The sequence below is a fragment of the Ovis aries genome, chromosome 10 (assembly GCF_016772045.2).
Source record: "Ovis aries strain OAR_USU_Benz2616 breed Rambouillet chromosome 10, ARS-UI_Ramb_v3.0, whole genome shotgun sequence".
NCBI lineage: Eukaryota > Metazoa > Chordata > Mammalia > Artiodactyla > Bovidae > Ovis > Ovis aries.
This window is the reverse complement of record NC_056063.1, coordinates 64,455,629-64,471,766: the sequence shown is the minus strand read 5'-3', so window position 1 is coordinate 64,471,766 and position 16,138 is coordinate 64,455,629.

The window sequence follows — 16,138 nt, the reverse complement described above, 5'->3', positions numbered from 1 at the left end:
CCAGTGATCCAGTAAATGTGTCCAATCGGACACAATTTAGCAACTAAACTGCAGCAGCATATCTTCTTTTCAGTCTCAAATGATACAGAAACAATAACATAGGTATGCACATATAGGGGCTTCCTGGTGGCTCATCAGTAAAGGAACTGCCTGTAATGCAGGAGATGAGAGTTCAATGGCCGGGTCAGGAAGATGCACTGGAGGAGGGCACAGCAATCCACTCCTGATTCTTGCCTGGAGAATCCCATGAACAGAGCATCCTGGCAGGTTATGGTTCATAGGGTCAAAGAGTTGGGCACAACTGAAGCAACTGAGCATGCATATAAATATACACGCATAATACATAGATGTCATCTCTAAGAGAGAGGGAGAGAATGGAAAAATCAAATGCGACAGAATGTAAACAAATGATAAATCTTAGTATATAGAAATTTTTGGTACCACTCTTGCAATAGTCTTATGTTTTAACATATAAAAATAGTAGGTACACAAAGGATTTATAAGTTAAATAATATAAAAAAATAAATTTTGTTAATGACAGTAGTACTTATAAAAACTTGAAAATGAGTACCTAAATATCATAATTTATTTCCTGAAATATCTACAACATCATTTTAAGTATATATACTATTATGTTTTATAAATTATAAATTCAATCATTTAAAATGAATAACTATTTTTCTCTATTGATCAGAAAATTCATGACAGGTTTATTGTTAACATGGAGAATGGGTACTTGGAGGGCTTATGTGTGCTCAGTCGCTCAGTTTTGTCCTACTCTTTGCAGTCCCATGGACTTCAGCCCACCAGGCTCCTGTCTGTGGGATTTCCTAGGCAACAACACTGCAGTGGGTTGTCACTTCCTACTCCAGGGGATCTTCCAACCCAGAGATCAAATCCACATCTCTTGTGTCTCTTACATCTCCTGCATTGGTAAGCAGATTCTTTACCGCTAGTGTCACCTGGGATGCTTTAGAGATAAATTTAAAACAAATAGTTGTCTCACTGAAATCATTTGCAAAATTTAAGTTTTATGTGCATTTTTTGTGCAAATATTTTTGACATTTATATTAGATAGTTAAAGGCTACATTCAACAAAAGTGTGGGAACCACTTGTAGTTCAAATTTGCTTGGTCACTACGCAATGTTTTATTTGTTCTTACCTTTGTAGAAACACTTTACTTTGGCCATTATTCCCTGCACACTCTGTGTGAGTTTAATAAGTCCACTATGTGTATACCGACATGTATGTTTGTATTGGTTTTGTTCACCCCTAAGTTGTCTCCTTGGTCCCCATTTTCTTTTCTAAATCACCTTATAATTACTCTGATAATAAATGAGCATCATCAAAGCTCAAAAGTTTTTTTTACCACCAATTAACATTTCAACTGAATATTAACACTATTTTCAGGATTATGTAATGTAGATTATGAGTAATTGAGATCAATGCCAAGAATAATGGCACTTACAATATATCTTGGGGCAATGTGCAAGTTGAATGTACATTTGTATTAAAACAAAAGATTAAGTTAGCATACCAGAAAACATTCTTCTACTTCATTATTCCTACTTTGATCAATTATTGTACTGGAAAATAAAATTTATTTGTGTATTCTTGTTTACAGTTAATGTAAAACACTGTCTTTAATTGGTCATTTAAAAATTTAAAATAACATGCATAGCATAAGATTCTTCACACAGAATCTTAAAAACAATATAAAATATTCATGGAAAGATAAGTTTAGTAGGTATAAAATTGCTTTTTGAAAACTATAACATCATGAAAATTGTTTTATGGCTTTTCACATTTTTCAAAATGTAAAACACAATTTAAAGCCCATACTAAGAATGCAGAAACAAATATTTGCTGATTATCCATTTATGGACTGGTAGAATTTATGACCATTATATCTACTACTGGGGGCAAGAATCTCTTGGAAGAAATAGAGTAACCATCATAGTCAACAAAAGAGTCTGAAATGTAGTACTTGGATGCAATCTCAAAAATGACAGAATGATCTCTGTTCATTTCCAAGGCAAACCATTTGGTATCAAAGTAATCCAAATCTATGCCCTGACCAATAATGCTGAAAAAGCTGAAGTTTAATGGTTCTATGGAGATCTACAAGAAGTTCTAGAACTAACCCCCCCAAAAGATGTCCTTTTCATTATAGGGGACTGGAATACACAAGTAGGAAGTCAAGAAATACGTGGAGTAATAGGCAGATTTGGCCGTGGAGTAAAAAAATGAAGCAGGGCAAAGGCTAATAGAGTTTTGTCAACAGAACGCACGGGTCATAGCAGATACCTTCTTCCAACAACACGAGAGAAGACTACACATGGGCATCACCAGATGGTCAACACCAAAATCAGATTGATTATATTCTTTGCAGCCAAAGATGAAGAAGGTCTATACAGCCAGCAAAAACAAGACCGGGAGCTGACTGTGGCTCAGATCATGAACTGCTTATTGCCAAATTCAGAATTAAATTTAAGAAAGTGGGGAAAACCACTAGACCGTTCAGGTATGGCCTAAATCAAATCCCTTACGATTAAACAGTAGAAGTGACATATAGATTCAAGGGATTAGATCTGATAGAGTGCCTGAAGAACTATGGATTGAGATTCATGACAATGTACAGGAAGCACTGATCAAAACCATCCCAAAGAAAAAGAAATGCAGAAAAGGCAAATGGTTGTCTGAGGAGGTCTTACAAACAGCTATGAACAGAAGAGAAGTGAAAGTCAAAGGAGGAAAGGAAGGATAGACCCATTTTAGTACAGAGTTCCAAAGAATAGTAAGGAGAGATAAGAAAGCCTTCCTCAGGGATCAGTGCAAAGAAATAGAGGAAAACAATAGAATGGGAACAATTGGAGATTTCTTCAAGAAAACTAGAGATACCAAGGGAACATTTCATACAAATATGGGCTCAGTAAAGGACGGATGTGCCTAACAGAAGGAGAAGATATTAAGAAGAAGTGGCAAGAATACACAGAAGAACTATACAAAAAGATCTTCATGACCCAGATAATCACGATGGTGTAATCACTCACCTAGAGCCAGAAATCCTGGAATGCAAAGTCAAGTGGGCCTTAGGAAGCATTACTATGAACTAGTGGATGTGAGGAATTCCAGTTGAGCTATTTCAAATCTTAAAAGGTGATGCTGTAAAGGTGTTGCACTCAATATGTCAGCAAATTTGGAAACTCAGCAGTGGCCAGAGGACTGGAAAAGGCCAGTTTTCATTTCAATCCCAAAGAAAGGCAATGCCAAAAAATGCTCAAATTACCACATACTTGCACTCATCTCACACTCCAGCAAAGTCTTCATGCTCAAAATTCTCCAAGCCAGGCTTCAACAGTATGTGAAACATGAACCTCCAGATATTCAAGCTGGATTTAGAAAAGGCAGAGGAACCAGAGATCAAATTGCCAACGTCCGTTGGATCACCGAAAAAGCAAGAGAGTTCTAGGAAAAGCATCTACTTCTGCTTTATTGACTATGCCAAAGACTTCGACTGTGTGAATCACAACAAAATGTGGAAAATTCTGAAAGAGATGGGAATACCAGACCACCTAACCTGCCTCCTGAGAAATCTGTATGCAGGTCAAGAAACAATGGTTAGAACTGGACATGGAAAAACAGACTGGTTCCAAATAGGAAAAGGAATATGTCAAGGCAGTATATTGTCACCTGGCTTATTTAAATCATATGCAGAGTACATCATAAGAAATACTGAAGTGGATGAAGCACAAGCTGGAATCAAAATTGCTTGGAGGAATATCAATAACCTCAGATATGCAGATGATACCACCTTTATGGCAGAAAGCAAAGAAGAACTAAAGAGCTTCTGGATGAAAGTGAAAGAGGAGAGTGAAAATGTTGGCTTAAAACTCAACATTCAGAAAATTGAGATCATGGCATCTTGTGCCATCACTTCATGGCAAATAGATGGGAAAACTGACAGACTTTATTTTTGGGGGCTCCAAAATCATTGCAGATGGTGACTGCAGCCATGAAATTAAAGGATGTTTGCTCCTTGGAAGAAAAGTTATGACCAAACTAGACAGCTTATTATAAAGCAGAGACATTACTTTGCCAACAAAGGTCGCTCTAGTCAAAACTATGGTTTTTCAGTAGTCATGTATGGATGTTAGAGTTGGACTATAAAGAAAGCTGAGTGCCAAAGAATTGGTGGTTTTGAACCAAGATGTTGGAAAAGGCTCTTGAGAGTACCTTGGACAGCATGGAGATCCAACCAGTCCATCCTAAAGGAAATCAGTCCTGAATATTCATTGGAAGAACTGATGCTGGAGCTAAAACTCCAACACTTTGGCCCCCTGATGCAGAGAACTGACTCATTTGAAAAGACCCTGATGCTGGAAAAGATTGAAGGTGGGAAGAGAAGGAGACAACAGAGGAGGAGACGGTTTGATGGCATCACCCCCTCAATGGACATGAGTTTGAGTAAACTCTGGGAGTTGGTGATGGACAGGGAGGCCTAGAGTGCTGCAGTGCATGCAGTCTCAAAGAGTCAGACATGATTGAGCAACTGAACTGAACTAAAGACTTTTATGTATTTACATAGAGTAACTGATATAGAATAAATACTTTTCAATATGTATTTTCAACTGATTTTCTAAGTAATCTTCCAATTTTACATCAGATATACCATTGAGGAAATATTCTAAACCCACTCATTAATCATAATAAGTGAAAGTGAAAAGTGAAGTGAAGTCTCTCAGTCGTGTCCAACTCTTTGCGACCCGTGGACTATAGCCCACCAAGCTCCTCCATCCATGGAATTCTATAGGCAAGAATACTGGAGTGGGTTGCCATTTCCTTCTCTGGTTAATCATAATACTAACACAAAATTATGTTATTTCAGTCACTTTAACAATGAAAATTTGTTATCCATAAGACAACTGATTAGTTCCCCAGTTTATTCAGATTAATACATGAGATTAAAAAATAATTGGCTTATTTTTAACTAAGCATATTTGACTATCTGTGAGTCTTTGTATGTGTATAAACTTGTTTATCTTTTTCTCTCCTTGAAACTAAATTACTTCAAATAAACTTTTGTGTTAAAAATAGCTGGTATTGGTATTCTCCCTAATTTCCCCTAAAATACAGATTTAGATAAAGAAACTTATACATGGTTTCAATTCTGTTAACAAGTTAGTGTAATATATATTCTTGATAGCCTCAATTTTATTTCTGTTGAGTGAAATCTTGAAAAAATGTGACCTAAGTGATCATCAACCATCCTTTGCAACTGGATGAACAGCACAGTTAATTGGAAAAAATATGGAAATAATTTTGAATAACCATTATTACTTCACAAGAAAAAGCAGTATTAGTCTTACATTTTGAAGGATTTAGATAAATTTTCCCTCCTTGTACTTTATCACTTTCCCCTTTCCGTTCTCCTGTATTATTTCCTCTTTTTTCATTTCCTTTCTTTCTGCTCTCTTTTTCCCTTTTCTTTGAGCTCTCTATCCACTTTTTATTATTTACAGAAATTAGTTACTGCCATTATCCAGATTCAGAGCATATATGGTCTGATTAATAATCAATATTAGAAGATATCATATATACAAAATAAATAAATATTGCTTTAATCTTTGTATTATTTTGGTTTTGAATTGTTGTTTCTGTTACTATCATTATTTGATTATAGCAGCTTGACCTTCAGCCTAGTACATGAATATGCTAATTACATACATTGGAAATTTGACAAGGATATAGAATAATTGCCAAATTAACTAGCAACTACTATATGGAAGAGGTACATTTTCCATTGCGAAATTGTCCCCATACTTTGTTATTTTTCCTGCCCACTTCATCAATGTGTCTGGTTAGTATGCTTTGTCCCTGACCCGCTTAGCATGTTCAAGCAATATTATTAAATAGTTGGCAAAAAGGATACACAGCTCATTTTTAATGCTAAATAAAAGAAATCTTAGCAAATTATAGGGAAATAATGATTTAGCTGCTACTACTGTGGCTAATGATTCCTGGGTGGGAATATAATTATCATCAACCTTTTTGAATCAGATGCTATTATTATCTTCATTGCAACAATTTGTAAAATGAGTCAGAGAGAGTCTTTGTGGATTGCCATGTCCACAGAACCAGTAAGAGCCAGAGAGAGGATTGAAACACCTGAGTCTGGCTTGAGAGCCTCTAGCTCAAGTTCTGCTATTATTACAGCCAAAGTACTAATTAGGGAAGTATAATCTCAGGTTCTGTTCAATGTTATAATACTCTAATTTCAAATAAGTACTAAGTTGAATTTTATAAATTTAAAGGTATAAATACAAATGGAAGGGTCTTTATTGAATACTTAATTTTTATTCTACACAATTTATATGCAAATTAAAGACAAAATATATATTATTGAATATGAGTAAGAGAATAATTCAGTTAATTATTGGAATATTAGTGTGTTTTATCATAGTAGACTATCATAATTTATTTTAATAGATTCATAATGATTTTACACATATGTAAAAATGCAATAGGCACTCACTTTGGGAATGAATTCTATTAATCTTTTTTTCACAATTGTATTTGTACCTTCTAATATTTCTTTCAACAGCATCCCCTCCCTGACTATATTTACCATGATTAAATAAGGGGAGTTAATTTTAATCAGCTTTAACATAACATTACATTCCAACTTGTGTTAAATTAACAAAGATACAGTAAATGGGGCCAAAATGTTTGTAAAGTTTAATGTGAAAGTTTAAGCAGTAAAAGCTTAATAGCCCAACATATATTGGAAATCTTAGTACTTTTGTATTTTTCAATATAAAGTAATCCTCAAAACAATAACAGGCTGGCCTCTGGTTTGTGCAGTTCTTATGAGAAAATTGCTTTCTTAAATATTGGTAGTAGAATAACTGAATTATTATAACAAAACAAGTTAAATCATTTCTGAGTTATCTTTTTTTAAAAGTAATCCTATCAACTGATGTTTATACTAGTTCCTATATCCTAGGCATTATTAGATTTTTCACCATTTCCCATCGCACAGGTCATAAGTTAATCAATGCAATTTATTCTGAATACCTCAAAGAATTTCAGTCTTATTTAGTTCATTCATAATTAGACAGAATTGAAGCATTAGTAAGTTCATAAGAGTCATGGAGCTAGATAAGCATGGTATTTAACCTGGATAAATCTATAGAAAATTAAAGTAATAATACTGTTTAAATAAGGCCAAAGAAGAAAAGTGGTCATTAGGAATTCAATATGGTTTTATCTATGGTATACTACACCAATTATTGCACATACAGTGAAAGGATTTTTCTTCCATAACGAAAGCCGTATTTTAATTAATAAGCATTTTTTCATGAATATATTTTAACATAAGAAGTCTGTTCCATACTAGTCCTTTAATGGATTGCTTCCTGAATTATTACCAAATAACAGTGGAGAAAGCTGTGAAATTCTTAACCAGTTCTGTATGTACTGGCATATCAATGTATTATTACTCTTCTTTTCTTCTAGCAACCACTATCCAAATCAACTCAAAGTGTGAAATCCCCCCAAACATCTTTACATTATATGTGTCACCAAGTGGTGTCTGACTATTTTGCAAGCCCATGGACTGTAGCCCGCCAGGCTCCTCTGTCCATGTGATTTCCCAGGCATGAATCCTGGAGTGGGTTGCCATTTCCTCCTCCAGGAAATCTTCCTGACCCAGGGATGGCACATATGTCTCCTACACTGGCAGGTGATTCTTTACCACTGGGCTACCTGAGAAGCCCTTCAGAGTCTTTACCCTGGATAAATCCAATCAGCTTTCTCTGCCTTTTGTCTTTGTCCTGTGAGGTGTGATTGGGCCAGTGCTATTTTTTCTAGGATGAGAAGATGGATAACAACCACCAATGGGCTCATCTGCCTGTGTGTGGGGAGGGGCTTCCCATCTTCCTGAGGCACTGATAAAAGTAGTTGTTGATTCTCTTGCTTTTTTTTTTTCCTTCTGATGTTGGTTAGTTTGTTTTGACTTGGCCTTTTTTGAATTCAGACAAGTTTGTGCATTGGTACCAGAGAGAGGGAGGCTATAAATTGGCCAACAGGTTAGCAGAAAGTCCTGACATCTGCTTTGGATTCAGGTGAGCAAAGCAGGCTAGCTCTTTATATGGTGCTGCCTGACTCAATAGTGTTCTAGACGGGGCAGAGGATCAGTGTCAAGTTTCAAGGTAAAAAATATTTAACTTTCCCCCTTTTGCGTCAGTTTCTTCCTTAGGGAAGACTTCTTGTTAAAGCTGTAAATCAGATGCTTCTAAATTCCATGGCTGAACACCACTCTCATAATTTGCTTTTGTTTCATTAAGATTTTATATTAGATTAACTAAATTATAATACTTTGAATATCAGTTAAATGAAAAATGTATACGTGTAGTGGTAAATATAAGATTATTTGTTTTAGTACAAAAGTGATGTTAGATAACATCACAATAAAGAAAAGGAACATGATGGACATCCCCTCTCCCCATACACAGTGGTAAGAATTTGGAAAACTCTATTACAATTTAAATGTTCTTAATATATTCTAGATAATTTAGGGATAAATCAAAGTAAATGAAATGTTACTTTATCCATGAAAGATTATAGATGCAAATAGCAATATACATAGCAAAGTATAAACTGAATAGTAACCACTGTAAAAGGATTTGTTGAGCTGATATTATGTTATAATTAAATCAACAAGTAAACTATCTTTATATATTTCAAGGTCATAATTTAGATTTCCAAACACCTTAACTTTTGATAAATATGGAATCATGCATCAAAAATATTTTTAAAAATTAGAGGAGTGGTAAAAGCATAACTAGCTTCTGAAAATTAGAAATTAAAATATAAAAATTTTAAAGTAATATATTATGAGGCATCAAGTTAATCAGAATTAGTATCTTTCTGATTTTGATAGCATTTTCTAAATCCTATTATATGAGGATTTTCCATCATTTTCAATTTTATGTCATTACTAAAATAGATGGACAAGAGACATCTAGTTATTATTTTTGTTGTTCAGTAGCTCATCAGTGTCTAACTGTTTGCAACCCCATGGACTGCACCACACCAGGTTTCCCTGTCCTCCACCATTTCCCAGAGTTTACTCAAACTCATGTTCACTGAGTCAGTGATACCATTCAGCTATCTCATCCTGTGTCACCCCCTTCTTCTCTTGCCCTCAATATTTCCCAGCATCAGAGTCTTTTCCACTGAGTTTGCTCTCCACATCAGGTGGCCAAAGTATCAGAGTTTCAGCCACAAAAACACAGTGCACTTCAGTTCAGTTCAGTTCAGTTCAATTCAGTCACTCAGTCATGTCTGACTGTTTGTGACCTCATGAATCTCAGCACACCAGGCCTCCCTGTCCATCACCAATTCCCAGAGTTCACTCAGACTCACATCCATCGAGTCAGTGATGCCATCCAGCCATCTCATCCTCTGTCGTCCCCTTCTCCTCCCCCCAATACCTCCCAGCATCAGAGTCTTTTCCAATGAGTCAACTCTTCACAAGGGGGCCAAAGTACTGGAGTTTCAGCTTTAGCATCATTCCTTCCAAAGAAATCCCAGGGCTGATCTCCTTCAGAATGGACTGGTTGGATCTCCTTGCAGTCCAAGGGACTCTCAAGAGTCTTCTCCAACACCACAGTTCAAAAGCATCAATTCTTCAGCACTCAGCTTTCTTCACAGTCCAACTCTCACATCCATACATGATCTTTTAAATGGCTATAAAAATAGTATCTGAACTTTTATATGAGACCAATAAACACATAGATATCTAATAACACTAGTTTCTTGGCAAAACAAAAAATTCACTAAGGAAAAACCTTACTATAAATTAGCAAATGACACATCAGTGTGCTTATAGTTTCAAAAATCTCTATTAGGGCACTAATTGAGACAATGAGTAGAGCAACATTCACTTTTCTATCACTATGGACTGTCCCTTTTCATTCTGATAATGGTCTATATTCTGACATTAATTTCATAGGTTAGCCTACTGATAATTATATTTTGCATGTTATATCTTTGTCTATTTCACAGCTACCTATGTCTTTATATTGAAGTACATCTGTCCTAGACATATACATATAGACATAGCATACAACTGGATTTCACTGTTTTATTTATTCTGATAATATCTATTAATTGAAGTATAAAGCCCAGTAATATATTATATCATTATTATGCTTTTGGATTTAGGTATGCTTTTAAACATTTATTTTTCTGTTTGTCCCCTATGGTTTTCATTCCCGTATATATACTATTTTTCCCTTATACACTGGAAGTGAGAAATAAATTCAAGAGAACTGGACATGGAACAAATGACTGATTCCAAATAGGTAAAGGAGTACATCAAGGCTGCATATTGTCACCCTGCTTATTTAACTTATATGCAGAGTACATCATGAGAAATGCTGGGCTGGAGGAAGCAAAAGCTGGAATCAAGGTTTCCAGGAGAAATATCGATAACCTCAGATATGCAATGACACCACCCTTATGGTAGAAAGTGAAGAAGAACTAAAGAGCCTCTTGATGAAAGTGAAAGAGGAGAGTGAAAATGTTGGCTTAAAACTCAACATTCAGAAAACTAAGATCATGGCATCTGGTCCCATCACTTCATGGCAAATAGATGGGGAAACAGTGGCTGACTTTATTTTCAGGGGCTCCAAAATCACTGCAGATGATGATTGCAGCCATGAAATTAAAAGACGCTGACTCCTTGGAAGAAAAGTTATAACCAACACACACAGTATATTAAACAGCAGAGATATTACTTTGCAAACAAAAGTCCGTCTAGTCAAGGCTATGGTTTTCCTGTGGTCATGTATGGATGTGAGAGTTGGACTGTGAAGAAACCTGAGCACAGAAAAATTGATGCTTTTGAACTGTGGTGTTGGAGAAGACTCTTCAGAGTCCCTTGGACTGCAAGGAGATCCAACAAGCCCATCCTAAAGGAAATCAGTCCTGGGTGTTCATTGGAAGGACTGATGTTGAAGCTGAAACTCCAATATTTTGGCCACCTGATGCGAAGAACTGACTCATTTGAAAATACCCTGATGTTGGGAAAGATTGAAGGCAGGAGGAGAAGGGAACGACAGAGGATGTGATGGTTAGATGGCATCACTGACTCAATGGACATGAGTTTGAGTAAACTCCAGGAGTTGGTGATGGACAGGGAGGCCTGGCATGCTGCAGTTCATGGGGTTGCAAAGAGTCGGACATGACTGAGTGACTGAACTGAACTGAACTGAAGATCTGATAGACAAAGTGCCTGAAGAACTGTGGATGGAGGTTCGTGACATTGTACAGCAGGCAGGGATCAAGACCATCCCCATGAAAAAGATATCCAAAAAGGCAAAATAGTTGTCTAAGGACTCCTTACAAATAGCTATGAAAAGAAGAGAGTGAGAGCAAAGGAGAAAAGGAAAGTTATACCCATTTGAATGTAAAGTACCAAAGAATAGCAAGGAGAGATAAGAAAGCCTTCTTCAGTGATCAATACAAAGAAGTAGAGGAAAACAATAGAATGGGAAAGACTAGAGATTTCTTTAAGAAAATTAGAGATAGCAAAGGAACTTTTCATGCAATAATGGGCACAATAAAGGACAAAAATAATATGGACCTAATAGAAGCAGAAGATATTAAGAAGAGGTGGCAAGAATACACAGAAGAACTATACAAAAAAGATCTTCGTGATCCAGATAATCTTGATGGTGTGATCACTCACCTAGAGCCAGACATCCTTGAATGCAAAGTCAAGTGGGCCTTAGGAAGCATCACTACAAAGAAAGCTGATGGAAAGCTGGTGGAGGTGATGGAATAATAGTTGAGTTATTTCAAATCCTAAAAGATGATGCTGTGAAAATGCTGCACTCAGTATGCCAGCTAATTTGGAAAACTCAGCAGTGGCTGCAGGACTGGAAAAAGTCAGTTTTCATTCCATCCTAAAGGAAGACAATGACAAAAATGTTCAAACTACCACACAATTGCACTCATCTCATGCACTATTAAGGTAATGCCCAAAATTCTTCAAGCTAGGCTTCAGCAATATGTGAACTGTGAACTTCCAGGTGTTCATACTGGATTTAGAAAAGGCAGAGGAACCACATTGACAACATCCTTTGGATCATCAAAAAAGCAAGAGAGTTCCAGAAAAAAAAAAACAAAAAACAAAAAACAAAAAAACCCCATAAATTTCTGCTTTATTCACTATGCCAAATCTATTGACTGTGTGGATCCCAAGAAATTGCGGAAAATTTTGAAAGAGGTTGGAATATCAGATAACCTGATTTGCCTCCTGAGAAATCTGTATGCAGGTCAGGAATCAACATTTAGAACTGGACATCAAACAACAGCCTGGTTCCAGATCAGGAAAGGAGTATATCAAGATGTATATTCTCACCCTGCTCATTTAACTTATATAGAGAGTACATCATGAGAAACGTTGGGCTGAATGAAGCACAAGCTGAAATCAAGGTTCCTGGGAGAAATAGTTATTGAAAATATCAATAATTCATATATGTTGATGCCACCACCCTTATGGCAGAAATTGGAGAACTAAAGAGCGTCTTGATGAAGGTGAAAGAGGAGTGTGAAAAAGCTGGCTTAAAACTCAGTATTCAGAAAACTAAGATCATGGCATCTGGTCCTACCACTTCATGGCAAATAGATGGGGGAACAGTGGAAATATTGAGAGACTTTTTTGGGGGGGTGCTCCAAAATCAATGCAGATGGTGACTGCAGCCATGAAATTAAAAGATGCTTGCTCCTTGGAAGAAACGTTATGACCAACCTAGACAGCTTATTAAAAAGCAGAGACATTACGTTGCCAAGGTCTATCTAGTCAAGGCTATAGTTTTTCCAGTGGTCACGTATGGATGTGAAAGTTGGGCTATAAAGAAAGCTGAGCGCTGAATAATTGATGCTTTTGAACTGTGGCATTCAAACTGTGGTGTTTTGAACTGTGGAGAGTCCCCCAGACAGCAAGGGGATCCAAACAGTCCATCCTAAAGAAAATTAGTTCTGAATATTCATTGGAAGGACTGACAGTGAAGCTGAAACTCTAATACTTTGGCCGCCTGATGCGAACAACTGACTCATTTGAAAATACCCTCATGCTGGGAAAGATTGAAAGCGGAAGGAGAAGAGGATGACAGAGGATGAGATGGTTGGATGGTATCACTGACTCATTGGATATGAGTTTAGGTCAACTCCAGGAGTTGGTGACGGACAGGGAGCCCTGGCTTGATACAATCCATGGGTTGCAGAGTCAGACACGACTGAATGACTGAACTGAACTGATACTATTTTTCCATATCAATGTGGGTTATTTGAACAAAGTTTTAGTTTGTTTTAATTTTTTATTAGCTGGATATGACTTAGCAACTAAACACAACAACAAAATTGAAGCTATTTTCATTATTTTCAATGTTAGCTGTAGAGTTGTATCACACACTCAGCTTCTCAAATTCTAACTGTAGTAATATTATAGAATCTTTATTTTTTATTTTTTTTGCTTTTACTCATATTTTATTTTTTTAGTTTTTTTATTTTTTTAATTTTAAAATCTTTAATTCTTACATGCGTTCCCAAACATGAACCCCCCTCCCACCTCCCTCCCCATAACATCTCTCTGGGTCAAAAATTAGCACACTCATAAAAAAAGAAATCAGTCTATCATGTCCAACTTTTCGTGATCCCATGGACAATAGCCTGCCAGTCTCCTCTTTCCGTTATTATTATTATTATTTGTATTTGTATTTTTCTCCAGGCAAACATACTAGAGTGGGTAGCCATTCCCTTCTCCAATTCCGGGCTCAAACTCAGGTCTCCCTCAAGACAGGTGTAATTTTTTACCATCTGAGTCACCAGGGAAGCCCACTCATACACATATATATTTGTCTCAGAATGAGTTATTTAAAATGGGAAAATAACGTTTTACTGTACTATATTGATATATTTCTATATAAAAATGAAAAATTTAGATATATAGCAAATACTAATGAGTAAATAGTTTGTAAATAAAAATACAACTGATTGGAGTTGATTTCCATGTCAAAATTATAATTTGAGGCAGCAATAATGTTTTTGAAAACGAGACCTTTATTTGGGATTATTTTATCTGAGTATATTTAAAATAATTTAAAGTTTTGTTATCCTTCATGAATAATTTGCTCCTTATCTTTTATTAATGATGAGTCAGGCTTTTACAACACAATTGTAATGAAATTGAATATCAGAATTACTTTCTTATTGAAAGTAACCCACTAATGAAATTATCTTGTATATGCTATATTGCAATTAAAAAATCTAGTTAGTTTCAAGTATCTGAAGCTTAATATCAAATATGTACTAATCAAATTTTTAATTCAACAAAATAATTTTGGCTCATAGCTGTGTCTCATTATCTTTACTGGGTGTTAATAATAAAATCCTAATAAAAAAGAATTTCTTTCTGGACTATATAGTTTTCAATATAGTGGAAATAATCAACAAACATAAAATAATCAATTTTTTTTTAATGAGAAAAGTTAGGCTACACACAGAATGGTATGTAAACTAGATGGAAGAAACAGATATAGTTTATATTATGTTTAAAACTTGGTAAAGGAGATATGATAAGTTGAATAAATTATATGTATAAGTGCCATCACGCGCTGCATAATGTACTCTCAACAGATGGAGACATTTTCCAAAGTGCATCTGTGTTAATATTCAATGAGACTCTAGAACTCAACTGGCTCATTATTATTTTTCTAGCAAGTTATGCATGACTTAATGCCTAAACAATAAGCAACAACATGTTCAGAAATTTGGGGGGTGAGGGGAGTTAGGGAGTTTCAGAATTGGCCTGCCAATGCAAAAGGCTTGGCTTTAATCCCTGGATTGAGAAGATCCCTTGGAGAAGGAAATGGCAGTCCTCTCCAGTATTCTTGCCTGGGAAATCCCATGGACAGAGGAGCTTCGCTGGTTACAGTTCATGAGGTCTCAAAGGAGTCAGATATGAATTAGCAACCAAAAAACAGACAACATGTTCAGAGATTATATATATATACATACATATAATATAAATGCATACAATAGAAATGTATAATATATATATTATATAAATGAGACTTTTTTGTTGTATAGGTTATGCAAGAAAACTGGAAAAAAATAGATTCTTGATATAAATGAAAAAATAACAAAATTCAGTTTGGTTATTTATAATATATAAACTTAATACTCATTTTGAAAAATAATTTTATTCCAGTTTATTTTGATAATAGATTCAGTATGTGAACTAAAATAGTACTTATTAGCATGTCATTAATATTTACCAAAATAGATATAAATATATTTTTTCCCTTAGGGATTATGTTTTCTCATGCTGAGATATCTAAATTCTGATTTTTCATAGTGTTTAAACTGTGAGATTGATCTTTTGTTGCTTCTGTTTGCTTGTCCTTGTTTCTTTTAGTTTTTGGTTCATGTTAATCTGCTCAAGTATCTCTCATCTTCTTAATCAGAAAACTTAAGATAAATTATATTTTCATAAGTGAAATCAGATGTTAAAATCCTTATAGCAAATGCACATGTATATTGACCCTCTTTCTTCTTAATAATGATCATATAATACCTACAGATCCTTTGGGCAAAAACTCACTCTACTTTTTTTCTGAAAGAAAAGTGATGGTTTCTAATAGTTATAACTTTTTTTTTATTTCATCTTTCATTTTTTAAATGAAATCATGCTACACCCTTCTCAGAATTTCTTGATCTACCCACCCAGAAGAATAGGCAACAACTGACGTACACCTTCTTTAAGAGCTTACAATGACTAATTGTGGTTTTTATATGCTTAATGTAGTCTTTTTATAGATTATTAAACACTTAGTTATTCTCTAAATGATTTTACCTTGACAGCAATGGATTTAATTTGTCTGAACAGTGCTCCCTTGTAATTGTAAACATTGTGTCATTTTATTTAGTGAAGTTAAATCTTGTGTTGCAATGAAAAGGTGAAAAAATTGGGGGAAAAGAGATTCTTGTTCAGTTATACAAGTCCATCACTTTGCTTCTATAAAATGCATACTATAATAACAATGTTTTAGGTATCAGATATCA